This window comes from Mesoplodon bidens (genome assembly GCF_964165515.1).
Source record: "Mesoplodon bidens genome assembly, chromosome: 1".
NCBI lineage: Eukaryota > Metazoa > Chordata > Mammalia > Artiodactyla > Ziphiidae > Mesoplodon > Mesoplodon bidens.
The window spans coordinates 47782186-47800969 of NC_138176.1; the positions used below are offsets into that span (position 1 = coordinate 47782186).

At 42.2% G+C, this 18784-nt stretch overlaps 1 protein-coding gene across 1 annotated transcript in view; it reads right to left on the bottom strand.

Annotated features, from left to right (window-relative positions):
• Positions 1–17206, bottom strand: part of ZFAND4 (zinc finger AN1-type containing 4) — a 69064-nt gene extending 51858 nt beyond the window's left edge. Inside the window, exon 1 of the mRNA XM_081242632.1 lies at positions 16869–17206. The gene's annotated coding sequence lies outside the window, so the exon portion shown is untranslated. The remainder of the gene's footprint in view (positions 1–16868) is intronic.
• Between the last annotated feature and the right edge of the window lie 1578 nt (positions 17207–18784).

Below are 18784 nucleotides of genomic sequence, written 5' to 3' on the forward strand. Positions count from 1 at the left end.
TGAACAGAATGTGAACACTAAGGCAGTGCAGGAATGAAGAAGAAAAATGGGTGATAAATTTTTTACTTTTTTTTGCCAAAGGATATATCACTGAAGTCACTGCAATTTTCATAACAATGTGATTAAGGAGAAGTTATTTTTTAAAACTTGTGGTTTGATTAATAACCTACATCTCCATTCTATAGACAAGATTTTCACAGGCATCTAAAATCTGGATACTAGGGACTTCCCTGGTGGTCCAGTAGTTAAGAATCTGCCTTCCAGGGGACTTCCCTGGTGGCGTAGTGGTTAAGAATCCACCTGCCAATGCAGGGGACACGGGTTCAAGCCCTGGTCCAGGAAGATCCCACATGCCGCAGAGCAACTAAGCCCGTGTGCCACAACTACTGAGCCTGCACTCTAGAGCCCATGAGCCACAACTACTGAGCCCACATGCCATAACTACTGAAGTCCACACACCTAGAGCCCATGCTCCACAGCAAGAGAAGCCACCAGAGTGAGAAGCCTGTGCACCACATCGAAGAGTAGCCCCCACTCGCCACAACTAGAGAAAGCCTGTGCACAGCAATGAAGACCCAACGCAGCCAAAAATAAATAAATAAATTTACTTAAAAAAAAAAAAAAGAATCCGCCTTCCAATGCAGGGGACACCAGTTTAATCCCTGGTCGGGGAACTAAGATCCCACGTACCACGGGACAACTAAGCCCACATGCTCTAGAGCCTGCGTACCACAACTAGAGAGCCCATGTGCCGCAACTACTGAGCTCGCACACTCTGGAACCCACACGCCACAATGAGAGAGAAGCCTACACGCCACAACAAAGAGCTCACACGCCACAACCAAGACCTGATGCAGCCACATAAATAAATAAATAAACATTTAAAAAAAAATAAAAATAGGTACTTGCCTGGTGGTCCAGTGGTAAAGAATCTGCCTTACAAAGCATGGGACATGGGTTCGATCCCTGATCAGGGAACTAAGATCCCACATGCCATGGGGCAACTAAGCCCGCACACCACAACTACTGAGCTCACGTACCTCAACTACAGCCCACGTGCCGCAAACTACAGAGCCTACGTACCCTGGAGCCTGCGCACCACAACTGGAGAGGAGAAAACCCGCATGCCACAACTAGAGAGAAGCCCGTGAACCACAACAAAAGATCCCACATGCCTCAACGAAGATCCCAAGTGCCACAACTAAGACCCGATGAAGCAAAAAATAAACAAAATAAATAAATAATAAATAAATCTTTAAAATAAATAAAAATCAAGTAAAATCTGGATACAAGACAAACACCTGAAATCCAACACGTCCAAAACTAATCATCTTTCCTACAAACCTCCATCTTGTCCTACAGTCTCCATCTTGGTAAAGGGTACCACAATTAACCTAGTCACTTAAGCCAGAAAGCTAGGAATCATTTTAGATTTTTCCGCCAGCCTCAAGGTATCTAGAAGTGACCAATCCTAACAGTACAACTTAACATTTCTATAATCTGTGACCTTCTCCAGCCACACTGATAGGACTTAGTTCAGGTCTTCATTAGCTCTTAACTGAGCAACTTTGATAGCCTAGCTATAATCCTTGACTCCTGCCCTTCACTCTTCTGATCCATTCTCTAGGATGTCAACAGTTATCTTTTCTAAAAAAAGAAAGTTTAATAAAAACTGGATTAGGGTATCACATCATATAGAAATTACTTTACTCTTAATTAGCTATAGATAATAGGGGGAAAGGTCACTCAAAGTTCTAAGTTTTTTTTTATTAATTAATTAATTTATTTTTGCTGTGTTGGGTCTTCGTTTCTGTGTGAGGGCTTTCTCTAGTTGTGGCAAGCGAGGGCCACTCTTCATCACGGTGCTGCGGGCCTCTCACTATCGCGGCCTCTCTTGTTGTGGAGCACAGGCTCCAGACGCGCAGGCTCAGTAGTTGTGGCTCATGGGCCTAGCTGCTCCGTGGCATGTGGGATCTTCCCAGACCAGGGCTCGAACCCGTGTCCCCTGCATTAGCAGGCAGATTCTCAACCACTGCACCACCAGGGAAGCCCTAAGTTTTTTTAATATTTGACTTTGGAAAGCACTGTGGTGAAACCATCAATTCAGACTAAATGAGGGAAATGAATATAAGTTAGCCTAAAGCCTGATTTTTTTTCCTTTTAAATAAACTATTATTTAGAGCAGTTTTAGGTTCGCCACAAAATTAGGCAGAAGTACAGACAGTTCCCACACACTCCCTGCCCCCACACATGCACAGCCTCTCCCACCATCAACAACCTACACCAGAGTGGTATATTTGTTACAACAGATGAACCTACATTGGCACATCATTATCACTCAAAGGCCATAGTTCACATTAGGGTTCATTCTTGGTGTTGCAAATTCTATTGGCTTCCACAAATGTATAGTAATGTACCCATCATTATAGTATCACACAGAATAGTTTATGAGTAAAGCCACTATAAACATCCATGTGCAGGTTTTTGTGTGGACGTATAAGTTTTCAACTTACCAGGGTAAACACCAATGAGTACAACTGCTATATCTTACAGTAAGAGTATGTTTAGTTTTGTAAGAAACTGCCAAAGTGTCTTCAAAAGTGGCTGTTCTATATTGCGTTCCCACCAGCAATGAAGAGCTCCTACTGCTCCACATCGTCACCAGCATTTGATGTTGTCAGTGTTCTGGATTTTGGCCATTCTAATAGGCATATAATAGTATCTCATTGTTTTAATTTGCATTTCCCTAATGACATATGATGTGAAGCACAGTTATCTTTTTAAAATGTAGAACTGATCATGTTATTTCTTAGCTCAAGGTCCCACGATGGCTTCCCACTGTCTACAGAATTCAGACTCCTTAGAAAGGCTCCTAAGATCATGCATCTCACCTTCCAGCCCTATTTTATTTATACACATACCTCATCCCATCCTGCAATATATCTGGTACTTCTATCCTCTAATCATTTGTAACTGCAGCTTCAGAAAACACTGGTCTCTATATCGTTGCTCCTGCTTTCCTCTACTCACCACCATTCCCACACTTGGCTACCAGACAAGCACCTATGATCTTTCAAGACTCAAGTCAAACAGAAACTATTCCACAAAGCCGTTTACAGTTCCTCCCCTTCACACCCTGACCTCCATCATATATGGCACCCATTACAATCAATTTCATTTTTTACATGACTTTCTTATTCTACTAAATTGTAATCTCCTTAAGGGAAGGACATCTGATTTACCACCCCATCACCTAGCACAGTGTTTTGTACATACTGGTACTCATTAAAGGTTTGTTCAATGAAAGAGTAAATAAATATTCATCCTCTCAACTGAGTTTTAGAGCAAACCTGTAATATAGGTAAGGTATTATCCCCGCTTTAGACATGAAGAAGTGTTTGGTTATGCTATAAAAGTTTGTTTGGAGAAATGCTGGTTTCCCATAGGAATCATTACTCACTCCAAACTAACTCCATCAATGCTTACGCAACTCATAACGTACAGAGATTTCTGCTACGGTGAATTTTTATAACTCAATATAGTTAATAATATTAATTATATTAATTATACTGAGTTATAAAAATTCACTGTAGCTCAATATATAAAATTAATATATAAAATTCATCAATTAACTAGGAAGTATATTTAATATAATTAAGCATAATGAATATAATTAATTAAATAGGGAACCTGAATTGCATTGTGCACACTGCTAATGTTCCTGAAGATATGGCACCACAGGAAGAAAAGCTATTGCTGGCAGCACAGCTGCTTTGAGTGCTGTTATACTTTTTATCAAAATAATGAGTAATAAATATAATAACACAAAGTAATATGCTAATAATACTGCTGGTGAATTAGAACAAAAAATTTTACAGTTCGTATAGAAACACAGAAGACCCCGAATAGCCAAAGCAATCTTGAGAAAGGAAAATGAGGTTGGAGGAATCAGGCTCCCTGACTTCAAACTATACTACAAAGCTACAGTAATCAAGACAGTATGGTACTGGCACAAAAACAGAAATATAGATCAATGGTACAGGATAGAATGCCGAGAGATAAACCCACTCACATATGTCCACCAAATTCACGACAACGGAGGTAAGAACACACAATGGAGAAAAGACAGCCTCTTTAATAAGTGGTGCTGGGAAAACTGGACAGCTACATGTAAAAGAATGAAATTAGAACACCACCTAACACCATACACAAAAATAAACTCCGAATGGATTAGAGACCTAAATGTAAGACCAGACACTATAAAACTCTTAGAGGAAAACATAGGAAAAATACTCTTTGACATAAACCACAGCAAGATCTTTTTTGACCCACCTCTTAGAGTAACAGAAATAAAAACAAACAAATGGGACTTAATTAAACTTAAAAGTTTTTGCACAGCAAAGGAAACCATAAACAAGATAAAAAGACAACCCTCAGAATGAGAGAAAATATTTGCAAATGAAACAACAGACAAAGGATTAATCTCCAAAATATACAAACAACTCATGGAGCTCAATATCAAAAAAACAAACAATCCAATTAAAGCCTCAAAAAGAAGATCTAAATAGACATTTCACCAAGGAAGACATACAGATGGCCAAGAGGCACATGAAAAAATGCTTAATGCCACTAATTATTAGAGAAATGCAAATCAAAACTACAATAACCTCATGCTGGTCAGAATCTAGAAACAATAAATGCTGGGAAGGGTGTGGTGAAAAGGGAACCCTCCCGCACTCTTGGTGTGTATCCCGCATAGTGGTTGTATACAACCAGTATGGAAAACAGTATGGAGGTTCCTTAAAAAACTAAAAATAGAACTACCATATGACCCAGCAATCCCACTACTGGGCATATACCCTGAGAAAACCATAATTCAAAAAGAGACATGTACCAAAATGTTCACTGCAGCACTATTTACAATAGCCAGGACATGGAAGCAACCTAAATGTCCATCAACAGATGAATGGATAAAGAAGATGTGGCACATATATACAATGGAATATTATTCAGCCATAAAAAAGTGAAACTGAGTTATTTGTTGTGAGGTGGATGGACTTAGAGTCTGTCATACAGAGTGAAGTAAATCAGAAAGAGAAAAACAAATACTGTATGCTAACGCATATATATGGAATCTAAAAAAAAAACTGGTACTGATGAACCTAGTTGCAGGGCAGAAATAAAGATGTAGACATAGAGAACAGACATGAGGACATGGGGTGGGAGGGGGAAGGTGGGGCGAAGTGAGAGTGGCATTGACATATATACACATTACTGAATGTGAAATAGTTGGCTGGTGGGAAGCAGCAGCATAGCACAGGGATATCAGCTCGGTGCTTTGCAATGACCTAGAGGGGTGGGATAGGGAGGATGGGAGGGAGGCTCAAGAGGGAGGGGATGTGGGGACATATGTATGCATACGGCTGATTCACTTTGGTGTACAGCAGAAACTAACACAGTGTTGTGAAGCAATTATACTCCAATAAAGATCTATTAAATAATAATAATGCTGGTGACAGTGGTAAAAGACCATTACTTTCAAGTAAAAGCCAAATAAATGTCTGTATTGCTCAGGCTGTGTCTCTTATATCCTTAATACATTGACATGCCTGTAGGAATAATGATGGAACCTAACCCCTTTTCCTACCTCACTGAAATGACTGCTTTTATAATACAATTTTGGATAATATGTAGATTCTTAAGAACATACTTATCATCCTATATCAAATAAGAATGTACTACAGAATTATCAGTGTCTGTTCCCCCAAAACCAAGAGCACTACTATCTACATAGTAAAAGATCTAGCAACAGAGGTCAGGAGTCAGGAATGCTGAACTGAATATTACAGAAATAAAGCCATGGGTGACCAGTGCCTGTCCAAGGAATTTAGTGACATAAGATATAAAGATCATTTTTTTCACCACAGTACTCTTCCACAGCAATACCCTGAATATAATAAACAAATCGTGGGAGAAGGGAACATAAAGACAGATTTGGAAGTCCTTCATCTGCAACAAGAATGTACAGAGTAATTATGGGCTAAAAGAAAACTAGTAACCTAGAACAGCACTAATTGCACTGGAACACCACCAAAAATTTGGGCCCTAATCAATGGAGTAAATTCCAAAACCCAAAAAAAAGCAAGATTGGTAACCAAATTCAAAACTTAAATGTGTGCCTCTAGGAAATAATTATACTTCTTCTCAGCAGTAGAAATCACTGTAACAGAGAGCAAAGTAAGTCTAGGAAATCTAGTTAAGCCAGACTGGAGGACCAGATGAGAGCAGAGGGGCAAACGGAAGCTCCAGTAGGCCAAAGACCTAGCCAGTACTGAGGGCGGGGTCCATGGACACCTTTTTTTTTTTTTTTTTTTAAACATATCACTTTACACTTGGATGAACTCACTGATGTGGCAAGTCTGAATCAGCCCTGGGCTTTTTTTTTTAATAAATTTATTTATTTTATTTTATTTATTTTTGGCTGTGTTTGGTCTTCGTTGCTGCGTGCGGGTATTTCTCTAGTTGCGGAAAGCTGGGGCTACTCTTTGTTGTGGTGCACGGGCTTCTCATTGTGGTGGCTTCTCTCATTGCAGGGCACGGGCTCTAGGCACACAGGCTTCAGTAGTTTTGGCTCACGGGCTCTAGAGGGCAGGCTCAGTAGTTGTGGCGCATAGGCTTAGTTGCCCCACAGCCTGTGGGATCTTCCTGGACCAGGGCTCGACCCGTGTCCCCTGCATTGGCAGGCAGATTCTTAACCACTGCGCCACCAAGGAAGCCCCATGGACACCTTCTGAAAGTTGTTAGAGCATGCTTGACTGAGCAGATTATGGAACCCTATATTGTTGGTAAATGAGGGGCAATGGAGACTCAAAAACAGGATGGAAAATGATACAAGGACAGCTAAAAAATAGAAGAGGAAGAGGAAAGAAGAAGGCAAAGAAAAAAGTATGTCCAGAATTTTTACCAATAATTTAAAACACATGCTTAGCTATTAAGAGTAATGGAGTCAAAAGGACGAAAAGAATTGAGAACAGTCTCAGAGACCTCTGAGACAACATTAAATGCAACAACATTCAAATTATAGGGGTCACAGAAGAAGAAGAGAAAAAGAAAGGGACTGAGGAAATATTTGAAGAGATTATAGTTGAAGACTTCCCTAATATGGGAAAGGAATAGTCAAACAAGTCCAGGAAGCACAGAAAGTCCCATACAGGATAAATCCAAGGAGAAACACACTGAGACACATATTAATCAAACTATCAAAAATTAAATACAAAGAAAAAATATTAGGACTTCCGGGGAAGATGGCAAAAGAGTAAGACGCGGAGATCACCTTCCTCCCCACAGATACACCAGAAATACAGCTACACGTGGAACAACTCCTACAGAACACCTACTGAACGCTGGCAGAAGACCTCAGACCTCCCAAAAGGCAAGAAACACCCCACGTACCTGGGTAGTGCAAAGCGGAGAGATTCCCGCACAGAGGATCGGTGCCGACCGGCACTCACCAGCCCGAGAAGCCTGTCTGCTTGCCCGCCGGGGCGGGCGGCGCTGGGAGCTGAGGCTCGGGCTTCAGTCGGAGCGCAGGCAGAGGACTGGGGCTGGCGGCGTGAACACAGCCTGAAGGGGCTAATGCGCCACAGCTAGCCGGGAGGGAGTCCGGGAAAAAGTCTGGACCTGCCGAAGAGGCAAGAGACTTTTTCTTTCCTCTTTGTTTCTTGGTGTGCGAGGAGAGGGGATTAAGAGCGCGACTTAAAGGAGCTCCAGAGACAGGCGCGAGCCGCGGCTGAAAGCGCGGACCCCAGAGACGGGCGTGGGACGCTGGGGCTGCTACCGCCGCCACGAAGCCTGTGTGCGAGCGCAGGTCACTGTCCACGCCCCGCTTCCGGAAAGCCTGTGCAGCCCGTCACTGCCGGGGTACCAGGATCCAGGGACGGCTTCCCTGGGAGAATGCACGGAGCGCCTTGGGCTGGTGCAATGTCAGGCCGGCCTCTGCTGCTGCAGGCTCGCCCCACACTCCGTGCCCCTGCCTACCCCCCAGCCTCAGTGAGCCAGAGTCCCCGAAGCAGCTGCTCCTTTAACCCTGTCCTGTCTGAGCGAAGAACAAACACCCTCCGGCGACCTACATGGAGAGGCGGGGCCAAATCCAAAGCTGAGACCCGGGAGCTGTGAGAACAAAGAAGAGAAAGGGAAATCTCTCCCAGCAGCCTCAGAAGCAGTGGATTAAAGCTCTACAATCAACTTGATGTACCCTGCATCTGTGGAATACATGAATAGACAATGAATCATCCCAAATTGAGGAGCCAGGAGTCAGTGCTGTGCCTCTGAAGTGGGAGAGCCAACTTCAGGACACTGGTCCACAAGAGACCTCCCAGATCCACATAATATCAAACGGCGAAAATCTTCCAGACATCTCCATCTCAACACCAGCACCCAGCTTCACTCAACGACCAGCAAGCTACAGTGCTGGACACCCTATGCCAAACAACTAGCAAGACAGGAACACAAAGCCACCCATTAGCAGAGAGGCTGCCTAAAATCATAAAAAGTCCATAGACACCCCAAAACACACCACCAGACGTGGACCTGCCCACCAGAAAGACAAGATCCAGCCTCATCCACCAGAACACAGGCACTACTCTCCTCCACCAGGAAGCCTACACAACCCACTGAACCAAACTTAGCCACTGGGGACAGACACCAAAAACAACGGGAACTATGAACCTGCAGCCTGCAAAAAGGAGACCCCAAACACAGCAAGATAAGCAAAATGAAAAGACAGAAAAACACACAGCAGGAGAAGGAGCAAGATAAAAACCCACCAGACCTAACAAATGAAGAGGAAATAGGCAGTCTACCTGAAAAAGAATTCAGGATAATGATAGTAAAGATGATCCAAAATCTTGGAAATAGAATAGACAAAATGCAAGAAACTGTTAACAAGGACCTAGAAGAACTAAAGATGAATCAAGCAATGATTAAAAACACAATAAATGAAATGAAAAATACTCTAGATGGGATCAATAGCAGAATAACTGAGGCAGAAGAACGGACAAGTGACATGGAAGATAAAATAGTGGAAATAACTACTGCAGAGCAGAATAACGAAAAAAGAATGAAAAGAACTGAGGACAGTCTCAGAGACCTCTGGGACAACATTAAACGCACCAACATTCGAATTATAGGGGTTCCAGAAGAAGAAGAGAAAAAGAAAGGGACTGAGAAAATATTTGAAGAGATTATAGTTGAAAACTTCCCTAATATGGGAAAGGAAATAGTCAAGTCCAGGAGGCACAGAGAGTCCCATACAGGATAAATCCAAGGACAAATACGCCAAGACACATACTAATCAAACTGTCAAAAATTAAATACAAAGAAAACATATTAAAAGCAGCAAGGGAAAAACAACAAATAACACACAAGGGAATCCCCATAAGGTTAACAGCTGATCTTTCAGCAGAAACTCTGCAAGCCAGAAGGGAGTGGCAGGACATATTTAAAGTGATGAAGGAGAAAAACCTGCAACCAAGATTACTCTACCCAGCAAGGATCTCATTCAGATTTGATGGAGAAATTAAAACCTTTACAGACAAGCAAAAGCTGAGAGAGTTCAGCACCACCAAACCAGCTTTACAACAAATGCTAAAGGAACTTCTCTAGGCAAGAAACACAACAGAAGGAAAAGACCTACAATAACGAACCCAAAACAATTAAGAAAATGGGAATAGGAACATACATATCGATAATTACCTTAAATGTAAATGGACTAGATGCTCCCACCAAAAGACACAGATTGGCTGAATGGATAAAAAAACAAGACCCAGGGCTTCCCTGGTGGCGCAGTGGTTGAGAGTCCGCCTGCCGATGCAGGGGACGCGGGTTCGTGCCCCGGTCTGGGAAGATCCCACATGCTGCAGAGCAGCTGGGCCCGTGAGCCATGGCCGCTGAGCCTGCGCATCCGGAGCCTGTGCTCCGCAACGGGAGAGGCCACAACAGTGAGAAGCCCGCGTACCGCCAAAAAAAAAAAAAAAAAAAAAAAACAAGACCCATATATATGCTGTCTACAAGAGACCCACTTCAGACCTAGAGACACATACAGACTGAAAGTAAGGGGATGGAAAAAGATATTCCATGCAAATGGAAATCAAAAGAAAGCTGGAGTAGCAATTCTCATATCAGACAAAATAGACTTTAAAATAAAGACTACTAGAAGAGACAAAGAAGGACACTACATAATGATCAAGGGATCGATCCAAGAAGAAGATGTAACAATTGTAAATATTTATGCACCCAACATAGGAGCACCTCAATACATAAGGCAAATACTAACAGCCATAAAAGGGGAAATCGACAGTAACACATTGATAGTAGGGGACTTTAACACCCCACTTTCACCAATGGACAGATCATCCAAAATGAAAATAAATAAGGAAACACAAGCTTTAAATGATACATTAAACAAGATGGACTTAATTGATATTTATAGGACATTCCATCCAAAAACAACAGAATACACATTTTTCACAAGTGCTCATGGAACATTCTCCAGGATAGATCATATCTTGGGTTACAAATCAAACCTTGGTAAATTTGAGAAAATTGAAATTGTATCAAGTATCTTTGCCGACCACAATGCTATGAGACTCGATACCAATTACAGGAAAAGATCTGTAAAAAACACAAACACATGGAGGCTAAATAATACACTACTTAATAACGAAGTGATCACTGAAGAAATCAAAGAGGAAATTTAAAAAATACCTAGAAACAAATGACAATGGAGACATGTCAAGGAAGAACCTGGAAGAAATGGACAAATTCTTAGAAATGCACAACCTGCCAAGACTGACTCAGGAAGAAATAGAAAATATGAATAGACCAATCACAAGCACTGAAATTGAAACTGTGATAAAAAAAAATCTTCCAACAAACAAAAGCCCAGGACCAGATGGCTTCACAGGCAAATTCTATCAAACATTTAGAGAAGAGCTAACACCTATCCTTCTCAAACTCTTCCAAAATATAGCAGAGGGAGCAACACTCCCAAACTCATTCTACGAGGCCACCATCACCTTGATACCAAAACCAGACAAGGATGTCACAAAGAAAGAAAACTACAGGCCAATATCACTGATGAACATAGATGCAAAAATCCTCAACAAAATACTAGCAAACAAAATCCAACATCACATTAAAAGGATCATACACCATGATCAAAGTGGGGTTTATTCCAGGAATGCAAGGATTCTTCAATATACGCAAATCAATCAACGTGATACACCATATTAACAAATTGAAGGAGAAAAACCATATGATCATCTCAATAGATGCAGAGAAAGCTTTCGATAAAATTCAACACCCATTTCTGATAAAAACCCTGCAGAAAGTAGGCATAGAGGGAACTTTCCTCAACATAATAAAAGCCATATATGACAAACCCACAGCCAACATCATCCTCAATGGTGAAAAACTGAAACCATTTCCACTAAGATCAGGAACAAGACAAGGTTGCCCACTCTCACCACTCTTATTCAACATAGTTTTGGAAGTTTTAGCCACAGCAATCAGAGAAGAAAAGGAAATAAAAGGAATCCAAATCGGAAAAGAAGAAGTAAAGCTGTCACTGTTTGCAGATGACATGATACTATACATAGAGAATCCTAAAGATGCTACCAGAAAACTACTAGAGCTAATCAATGAATTTGGTAAAGTTGCAGGATACAAAATTAATGCACAGAAATCTCTGGCATTCCTATATACTAATGATGAAAAATCTGAAAGTGAAATCAAGGAAACACTCCCATTTACCATTGCAACAAAAAGAATAAAATATCTAGGAATAAACCTACCTAAGGAGACCAAAGACCTGTATGCAGAAAATTATAAGACACTGATGAAAGAAATTAAAGGTGATACAAATAGATGGAGAGATGTACCATGTTCTTGGATTGGAAGAATCAACATTGTGAAAATGACTCTACTACCCAAAGCAATCTACAGATTCAATGCAATCCCTATCAAACTACCACTGGCATTTTTCACAGAACTAGAACAAAAAATTTCACAATTTGTATGGAAACACAAAAGACCCAGAATAGCCAAAGCAATCTTGAGAACGAAAAATGGAGCTGGAGGAATCAGGCTCCCTGACTTCAGACTATACTACAAAGCTACAGTAATCAAGACAGTATGGTACTGGCACAAAAACAGAATGATAGATCAATGGAACAGGATAGAAAGCCCAGAGATAAACCCACGCACATATGGTCACCTTATCTTTGATAAAGGAGGCAGGAAGGTACAGTGGAGAAAGGACAGTCTCTTCAATAAGTGGTGCTGGGAAAACTGGACAGGGACATGTAAAAGTATGAGATTAGATCACTCCCTAACACCATACACAAAAATAAGCTCAAAATGGATTAAAGACTTAAATGTAAGGCCAGGAAGTATCAAACTCTTAGAGGAAAACATAGGCAGAACACTCTATGACATAAATCACAGCAAGATCCTTTTTGACCCACCTCCTAGAGAAATGGAAATAAAGACAAAAATAAACACATGGGACCTAATGAAACTTAAAAGCTTTTGCACAGGAAAGGAAACCATAAACAAGACCAAAAGACAACCCTTAGAATGGGAGAAAATATTTGCAAATGAAGCAACTGACAAAGGATTAATCTCCAAAATTTATAAGCAGCTCATGCAGCTCAATAACAAAAAAAAAACAAACAACCCAATCCAAAACTGGGCAGAAGACCTAAATAGACATTTCTCCACAGAAGATATACAGACTGGCAAGAAACGCATGAAAGGATGCTCAACATCTTTAATCATTAGAGAAATGCAAATCAAAACTACAATGAGATATCATCTCACACCAGTCAGAATGGCCATCATCAAAAAATCTACAAACAATAAATGCTGGAGAGGGTGTGGAAAAAAGGGAACACTCTTGCACTGCTGGTGGGAATGTGAATTGGTACAGCCACTATGGAGAACAGTATGGAAGTTCCTTAAAAAACTACAAATAGAACTACCATATGACCCAGCAATCCCACTACTGGGCATATACCCTGAGAAAACCATAATTCAAAAAGAGTCATGCACCAAAATGTTCATAGCAGCCCTATTTACAATAGCCCAGAGATGGAAACAACCTAAGTGTCCATCATCAGATGAATGGATTAAGAAGATGTGGCACATATATACAGTGGAATATTACTCAGCCATAAAAAGAAACAAAATTGAGCTATTTGTAATGAGGTGGATGGACCTAGAGTCTATCATACAGAGTGAAGTAAGTCAGAAAGAGAAAGACAAATACTGTATGGTGATACATATATATGGAATTTAATAAAAAAAATGTCCTGAAGAACATAGGGGTAAGACAGGAATAAAGACACAGACCTACTAGAGAATGGACTTGAGGATATGGGGAGGGGGAAGGGTAAGCTGTGACAAAGCGAAAGAGAGGCATGGACATATATACACTACCAAACGTAAGGTAGATAGCTAGTGGGAAGCAGCCGCATAGCACTGGGAGATCAGCTCTGTGCTTTGTGACCGCCTGGAGGGGTGGGATAGGGAGGGTGGGAGGGAGGCGCAAGAGGGAGGGGATATGGGAACATAAGTATAACTGATTCATTTTGTTATAAAGCAGAAACTAACACACCATTGTTAAGCAATTATACTCCAATAAAGATGTAAAAAAAAAAAAAAGAAAAGAAAAAATATTAAAAGCAGCAAGGGAAAAACAACAAAGGGAATCCTCATAAGGTTAACAGCTGATCTTTCAGCAGAAAGTCTGCAAGCCAGAAGGGAGTGGCAGGACATATTTAAAGTGATGAAAGGGAAAAGCCTACAACCAAGATTACTCTACCCAGCAAGGATCTCATTCAGATTTGATGGAGAAATTAAAACCTTTACAGACAAGCAAAAGCTAAGAGAAATCAGCACCACCAAACCAGCTTTACAACAAATGCTAAAGGAACTTCTCTAGGCAGGAAACACAAGAGAAGGAAAAGACCCACAATAAAAAACCCAAAACAATTAAGACAATGGTAATAGGAACGTACATATCGATAATTACCTTAAACGTAAATGTATTAAATGCTCCAACCAAAAGACATAGACTGGCTGAATGGATACAAAAACAAGACCGGTATATATGCTGTCTCCAAGTGACCCACTTCAGACCCAGGGACACATACAGACTGAAAGTGAGGGGATGGAAAAAGATATTCCATGAAAATGGAAATCAAAAGAAAGCTGGAGGGGCTTCCCTGGCGGCACTGTGGTTGAGAGTCCACCTGCCGATGCAGGGGACACGGGTTCGTGCCCCGGTCCGGGAGGATACCACATGCCGCGGTGTGGCTGGGCCCGTGGGCCATGGCTGCTGAGCCTGCGCGTCTGGAGCCTATGCTCCGCAACGGGAGAGGCCACAATGGTGAGAGGCCCATGTACCGCAAAAAAAAAAAAAAAAAAAAAAAAGGAAGTTGGAGTAGCAATTCTCATATCAGACAAAATAGACTTTAAAATAAAGACTATTACAAGAGACAAAGAAGGACACTGCATAATGATCAAGGGATCAATCCAAGAAGAAAATATAACAATTGTAAATATTTATGCACCCAACATAGATAGGAGCACCTCAATACATAAGGCAAATGTTAACCACCATAAAAGGGGATATCAACAGTAACACAATCATAGTAGGGGACTTTAACACCCCACTTCCACCAGTGGACAGATCAACCAAAATGAAAATAAATAAGGAAACACAAGCTTTAAATGATACATTAAACAAGATGGACTTAATTGATATTTATAGGACATTCCATCCAAAAACAACAAAATACACTTTCTTCTCAAGTGCTCATGGAACATTCTCCAGGAAAGACTCATATCTTGGGTCACAAATCAAGCCTTGGTAAATTTAAGAAAATTGAAATCGTATCAAGTATCTTTTCTGACCACAATGCTATAAGACTAGATGTCTACTACAGGAAAAAAAACTGTAAAAAATACAAACACATGGAGGCTAAACAATACACTCTTAAATAACCAAGAGATCACTGAAGAACACCATACACAAAAATAAACTCAAAATGGATTAAAGACCTAAATGTAAAACTAGACACTATCAAACTCTTAGAGGAAAACATAGGCAGAACACTCTATGACATAAATCACAGCAAGATCCTTTTTGACCCACCTCCTAGAGAAATGGAAATACAAACAAAAATAAACACATGGGACCTAGTGAGACTTAAAAGCTTTTGCACAGCAAAGGAAACCATAAACAAGACGAAAAGACAACCCTCAGAATGGGAGAAAATATTTGCAAATGAAGCAACAGACAAAGGATTAATCTCCAAAATTTACAAGCAACTCATGCAGCTCAATATCAAAAAAACACAACCCAATCCAAAACTGGGCAGAAGACCTAAGTAGACATTTCTCTAAAGAAGATATACAGATTGCCAACAAACACATGAAAGGATGCTCAACATCACTAATCATTAGAGAAATGCAAATCAAAACTACAATGAGGTATCACCTCACACCAGTCAGAATGGCCACCATCAAAAAATCTATAAACAATAAATGCTGGAGAGGGTGTGGAGAAAAGGGAATCCTCTTGCATTGTTGGTGGGAATGTAAATTGATACAGCCACTATGGAGAACAGTATGGAGGTTCCTTTAAAAACTAAAAATCGAGCTACCATACAACCCAGCAATCCCACTACTGGGCATATACCCTGAGAAAACCATAATTCAAAAAGTCATGTACCACAGTGTTCACTGCAGCTCTATTTACAATAGCCAGGACATGGAAGCAACCGAAGTGTCCATCAACCGATGAATGGAAAAAGATGTGGCACATATATACAATGGAGTATTACTCAGCCATAAAAAGAAACGATATTGAGTTATTTGTAGTGAGGTGGATGGACCTAGAGTCTGTCATACAGAGTGAAGTAAGTCAGAAAGAAAAACAAATACCGTATGCTAAACATATATATGGAATTTAAAAAAAAAGGTTCTGACGAACCTAGGGACATGTCAGGAATAAAGACGCAGATGTAGAGAATGGACTTGAGGACACGGAGAGGGGGAAGGGGAAGCTGGAACGAAGTGAGAGAGTGGCATGGACATATATACACTACCAAATGTAAAATAGATAGCTAGTGGGAAGCAGCCGCATAGCACAGCGAGATCAGCTCGGTGCTTTGTGACCACCTAGAGGGGTGGGACAGGGAGGGTGGGAGGGAGACGCAAGAGGGAGGGGATATGGGGATATATGTATATGTATAGCTGATTCACTTTGTTATAAAGCAGAAACTAACACACCATTGTAAAGCAATTATACTCCACTAAAGATGTTAAAAAAAAAATCTTGGGGAAAAAAGAGTAATGGCATCAGAAAACGTTTCTAAATCAATTCCCAAAACATTTCTCTCCTCCCTTCTGAAAAAGTTCTTAAAACACAACCATCAAAGATGAAAGGGAAGTTAAAGACAGGTAATGCGATAACAGTGCTGAATAACTAATTTCAGTAACTCGGATTCAGCTTTATCCTCTGTTGTAAAGAACAGCCATATAAGAGCATTTCTTTTAAACTCTTCCTCCGACCTAAAGGGAGCCAGCATGTTATGCAGTCCTTAAAAATACCGAATCTTAATGAACCGTTTTTACTAAAGCCTGGAAATATACCTAAGTTTTAAATACAAGCTTCAGAATTGTATCCACCACATCATGTACCCTAAACTCTGAAATCAATTTCCTAGCGGGACTGTGAAATCCTTCGGAGCCAAAGCCTCCTCGATCCTTCAGTGTTAGACACTTGAAGAGAACGGAGTCACCTGCGCAGCCCGTGTTCCTCCAGGATAAACTCCGGCTACCCAGGCGCACGGGCCAGATCAGGAGGGCAGCAGTCAGGCTCCGCGTCAGAATCCGCGACTCGGAGGGCAGCACCTGTCGGGCGGGGAGGGGCACCCCGCGTCGCGCTCGCAGAGGGACGGAAAGTGGAGGCTGTCTCCTCCGCGAAGGCGGCCCGCCGCGCCGGTATCGGGGCAGCGGCGGCGACGGAGGGGGCGAGGCCAGGAGGCCAGCGACGGCAGCGCGGCCCGGCTCACCGGCCCGCGGCCTTAGGCACCCTCCCCATCCGGCCCGCTTGCCCTCACCGGCTCTCGTCCACTCCCTCGCCTGCCCCCAGGCCCGTAAGGAGATGCGGCCCCGCGAGCGACGCTGCGGCAGGTACCGAAGAGCAACGCTCAGTGGTCGCCGCGCCCCCGCCCCTTTGTGACACCGCGTACCAATCGCTCGCCGGTGCTCGCGTCGCCCTCCAATCAGCGGGGGCGGGGGCGGGGGCGGGGGCGGGACCTGTCCGCCGGACGCCTGCGGATGCGCGGGAGCCGGGGCTTCTTTTGCGTTCGGTGGTGGTTGTTGATTAGGAGAGGCCCGGATGTTAATTCTGTATTACTAACAGTGGCCTGCTGACTAGGGCCGAAGCGGGCGGGCTGGAGACCAGTCGCACAGGCTTCCGGGAACGGTGGGGTTGGCCTGTGGCCTAAGGAGAGTATGGACAGCACCCTCCCTGAGACCAACCTAAGGCGCTCTTAGAGGTGCCCGACGTACTATGGGGATAGTCCCCGTCGATGGCCTTTCCAGAGCCTGTGCACTTCTAGTGAGGTCCAGGCCGGCCTGCCTTAAACAAATCACTCTTCCTGCGCTTTACTGACCCCTAACGTTTCTGGTCTCACGTACCTCATCTGAAACATGGGGACACTGCCATGCCTGGTTGAAAGCAAGGGCGAAAGCAAACAAGCTCTGTAGATCTTATCCATTTATTCCTCATCCAATTTACTGAGAATTGTAGAGTTGAAATTGAGTGGGTACCTTGGGTTGTCAAATCGCAGCGTCGGCTATGCCCAGCCACCCTTTTTTTTTTTCTCCAGTTCTAATTACCAAGCTGTTGAGCTCAGGTGCACAACATAACAGACAACACAAACCTTCCAGCCTGACATGGGCCCCCATTGCTTCTTTTTATCTTCATTTCCTGTAGGTGTTCTAAATCCAAGGCTTACGGATTTTCCAGCCCTCCTGGCCTACTATTTTACTAGGTGGATTACTTAATTGACAATGAACAGTAATCTTCCTCTCACTGCAGCTTCACTTATCTTGTGACTCAGAGGAACCAGTCTAAAATGAACCCCAATGCCTGATCTCCATTGCCTGTCCCTTCTTACTCCCCTCTGAGACCCCACCCACCAGATTATCTCCATAATTCAACAAACCATTTAGTATACACTGAGGTATATGATAAGGGACTGTGCTTTCACTCATCTTCAGGCTCTCTTGCCACTGGTTCCTTCTTAAACTCTTTAATACTGAGTTGACTGGAGCCCCGTGAGGACAGAGATATGATTATTATCTTTGTATACTAAATTCTTAAATGAGTGCCTGTGATGAAATGAATCTTACTGAAGCAAAACCTTAGTTTCTAAAACCTGCCACCCCTCTCAGTCAGGGAGAACTGAGAGAAGGAGCTTTGGAGTCAGGTGGATGCGCTTAAAGCCTTGGGTTCCAACACTGGAAGCTCTGCTACCTTGGCCAGTTCATTCATTCTCGCCATCATCATCTACCGTGTTTCAAGTACCAGGCAGTTAACACGGATCTTTGCATATTCTGTCCCATCACAATCCTGCAAGGTGGGTACTGAAACCCCTACTTGACAAAGAAGGAAACAGAAGCTAAGAAAGGTAAAACAATTTGCCTA